This window comes from Suricata suricatta, chromosome 4, assembly GCF_006229205.1.
Source record: "Suricata suricatta isolate VVHF042 chromosome 4, meerkat_22Aug2017_6uvM2_HiC, whole genome shotgun sequence".
NCBI lineage: Eukaryota > Metazoa > Chordata > Mammalia > Carnivora > Herpestidae > Suricata > Suricata suricatta.
Window position 1 is genome coordinate 127,169,836 of NC_043703.1, and position 4,080 is coordinate 127,173,915.

A 4,080-nucleotide genomic window follows, 5' to 3' on the forward strand; every position below is an offset into this window, starting at 1 on the left:
AAGATGGCCCTGACATGCCTGTCTCCTGGTATTTATACCTTTGTGTAATCCCCTCCCCTAGAATATGGGTTAGATTTAGTGATTTGTTTTTGGCAAGTAGAATGCAGTAGGGGTGATAAGTTATTACAAAAACAAGGTGGTTCCTACTGGGGTGCACTCTTTCTTTCCCATTCTCTCATTGGCTTTCTCTGAGGGAAGCCAGATGCCTACTGTGAACTACTATACAGACAAGCCCATGTGGCAAGGAACTGATGTCTCAGGTCAGTAACCAGCAGGATCTAAGGCCTACCAACAGCCATGTGGGTGCGGTTGTAAGCTGATCTTCTCCCAGTAAAGCCTTAAACTGACTGCATGCCCATGCTATTTTCTGTATTTTAGTCTTGTAAGAGGCCAAGCCAGAGACACCTAGCCAAGCCACACCTCAATCACCAACCCAAAGAAACCATGAGATAATAAAAATTTGTTGTTTTAAACTGTTAAGCTATGAGGTAAGTTTGTTATGCAGCAATAGGTAACTAATACATATAGTTGGCTCAGTCCCATCCTTCATGACTCAGCTCAAGTGTTACCTCCTCAGAGAGGCCTTTCCTAACCAGCTTGGCTACAGTAACTTTCTTCCTGCTCTGCCTCTTCCCCAAGTCACTTTTTTTTTTTAATATAGTGCCCTATTTTCTTTCTACCACAGCACTTATAATCATCTTTAATTTATTTATTTGCTAATGTATTGCCTGACATCTCACTAGAATGTAAACTCTTAAAGGGTAGAGTTATTGACTACTTTGTTCACTTTTCTATCTCCCAACAGCTAGAATGATATGGTTCAAATACTTCTTGAATAAATATAAGGGGTTAATAGCTCTCTATTATTTGCTCCAGAAATTTCCTGGTGTTTAACAGAGCCAAATCCTATGAATTGAGCATAATCTGTGCTTTGATAAGAACTTTGACAGCCAACAAGCTCTGGGGCTGTTTTCAGTTTTTAGAACAAGATCTTCTTTTATTTTATGGATCAGGAAAGTAAGTTGCCAGAGTCACAGAGTTAGTAAGAAGTAGAGCTGGGATCCAAACCATGATCTGTGTTCAAAGCCAATGCTGCGGCAAAAATTTAAATTATTTAATACAAAATAGAAGACAAGAGGCAATAATGAAGGGGATAGGAGAGGAAGTGGAATCCCTTTATTGGAAACCACGTACTAGTCCACGAACAGTTGAAGTGGAAGACATCACTGGGACCTGGGCCTACTTAGAAACCTCCTGTGTATTAAAAGGACCAAATAGGGAAAGAGCCTAACCATGAGGAATGTATGGGGGAAACATCATTTGTCAAGATAAAAGTACCCACACTACCACACTTCAGGTGACTTTGTGGGTGCAGGTAAGTATCTGACCTTCTCCCAGGGTACTTTGGTCCTGCAGTAGATTTCTGTGAGATTTGCAGATCTTAACCACTCTGACAACTCAAGATGCAATGCCTAGCAGGGACTACAAGATAGAGTACACATGTAGTACATTATGAAATGAATAAAGCCACAATACCATTAGCCGTGCCTCATTTACTTCCCCTCACCTGCCCTCAGTCTCCCCAGCAACAGCAAGAGTGAAATAAGAATGCCATCTTCCTGGCAAGGGTTCTCATAGGGCTATGTGTTCACATCCCAGCTCTGCCACGTTCCACCACATACTAGTGGTTGGGCCTTGAGCAGGATACCTATCATACACTTCAAAAGCCCTTGGCCTCACTTCTTAATTTGGCCATTGATGAGGTGACCAGCACTATGCAAGCCTAGATGGTGTAATATGATAGTGTCTAAACCACATGACTCTTGATTTTAGTCCCAGGGCTTTTCTAACATATCTTGTGGTGGTTATACAAGACTCCTTTCAGCTCTCACTCATATGCAGCTTGGAAGTATGCCACTTAATGTACTATAGGGCAAACTTTGACCAATGGAGTGTGGGCTGGGGTAGGTGATAGACAGTTTGTCTTCTGTCTTCCTTGTAGAAAATTCTCAGAAGATCCCATGGGATGAAGCAACCAGTCTTCCACCATGCTTGTCAACTCAGTACGCAATATTGTGTTGCTTTCCTTTCCTTCTCATTTCACTCCCCTTCTCCCTCACTCCTGTCCCTAGAATCTCATTTCCCCATTTAAGCTACCCACCCCAAAGCATTTGTCTTGGGCTTTGCTTTATGTGAAACAGATTATCTAATCTCTCTGTCTCAACCCATCTGTAAAATAAGGAATGTGTGTCTATTTCACAAGGTTTGTATGAGTCCAAAGAAATAATGCATGAAAAGCATGTAGGAGACTGCCTGGTATACAGCAATCATGCTATGAACTCCAGCTATTGTTGTTATTGAACAAAAGGGAACCCTTAAGGGACATGGAGAACCCAACCTGTCCCTAGGTCTGAGAAGAATTTAACCACAAGACAAAACATCCTTCTTTCTCATTTCATACTTTCTTCCTCAACTTTTCAGCTTGGAGGCTTATATGTTCTCAACCACTCTGCTCAGAGAAAGCAAAAAAGAGAAGAATATAGAGGTGCTCCACATAGAAAGTTGTCACTCATGAAGTCAAAGACAAAATATTAGGAAAATTTTCTCCCCAAGTTTAATAACCTGGGAGTTACCAACAAAAAGCAATTTATTTGAAGGTTGCATATACATGCTATGCTCAGGTGTCTTCTTTGGGGGAAATTCTCAAATGGGGATGCGTGACTAATGTTTACAGTTATCTTAAGATAAAGATTTGCAGATTAGTCCTGTGTGAGTTGAGTATGTCCCCTCCATAATATGTCTAGTCTTTGCTTAGCTGTTGCAGGTGGTCAGCAGTGTCTTGAACTAAATAGCCAAAGTCTACCCCCAAAGACTTCCCCAAGTAGGGACAGAATTCTGAATATCTGAATCAGCATTGTCCTTTAATTCTCCTTCATAGTCCACATCAAACGCAACACCCAGTTCCACAGAGCTTTCTTTGGAAATGTCTACCATACCTGATCTCCTCTTTACACTCATCTTTACTTTCCCACATCTCAGAATTTCTTCAAACTATTTCCTTGGAATATCTTTCTCTGTTCTCCACCTGTCCAGTTTAGAACCATTCTTAAATTTTCAGGTCTTTTCCTCTCCATGAAGCAACCTCAGGTCCCTATCTTTCTGTTTCTTCTCCCTCTAGAATCTCAGCTAAAGGTTACACCCAGTAGGAGATAACCTCTCCTGAAGCTGTGCCCAGGCCTGGAATATGCTCTTCTTTGCCGAGACTAGCTGAAGCCCAGTGTCATCCACTAAGCTACAAGCACTTGCTTCAGTTTATGCTGACAAACCCTTTTCCTCAAAACCCATCCTACGCTAAGTCTATATGTCTGAACTACTGATATACCATTAAACAGTTGGTTATACAATTGTGCATATATGAGGTACTCCTTGCTTCAAGTTGTTGTGTGGGGAGAGTTTTAAGGTGATGACAGGGAGAAGGAGCCCAGGCAGAGGCTCTGCATGAATTGAGGAGATGGAGGTCAGAGTTCATGAAAACCAAAGGGGCTAGAGTTTGTAGGACAGAGTACCAGAAAAGAAAAAGTGTCACAGAGAGACTACTCTGAAGATTTTTAGAATATGCCCCTTGATTATTGATCAGCACATGTGTATAAGCATTACTCAATGCCAGGTGAAGAACTGCCCCTAAAGATTACTGGTAACAGTGACTGGCATTCACATAGGCTGTAAATACTATCTCTTTCCACCAGCCACACTGAAAAACTTCATGATTTACAAGGCATTGGATAGCATCAAAGAAGGATGTTACCTCAATAGGAGAATACTTATCTTCAAACTAAAGGAGTGGTCTGGTCCCACCTGACAAATCATTAAAGCAAGACCCCAAAGTATTGAATTATTTTCAAGTAATGTAACTGTATCCCACAACAGAGCTTAAGAATATGTGTAGGGACCGGGACACTTGGATGGCTCAGTCAGTTAAGCATCCCACTCTTGATTTTATTTTATATTTATTTATTTATTTAAAGTGTTTTATTTTTGAGAGAAAGGGAGAGACAGCGTGAGCAGAGGAGGGTCAGGGAG

The 4,080-nt window shown here is 41.3% G+C and overlaps 1 long non-coding RNA gene across 1 annotated transcript; it reads left to right on the forward strand.

Moving 5' to 3' along the window:
• Nucleotides 1–384: 384 nt before the first annotated feature.
• On the forward strand, nucleotides 385–3,404 carry LOC115290055. Its single transcript, XR_003907936.1, has 3 exons — nucleotides 385–488; nucleotides 2,003–2,063; nucleotides 3,179–3,404. It is a non-coding gene; the product is annotated as an uncharacterized LOC115290055 (long non-coding RNA).
• The last annotated feature ends 676 nt before the right edge of the window (nucleotides 3,405–4,080 follow it).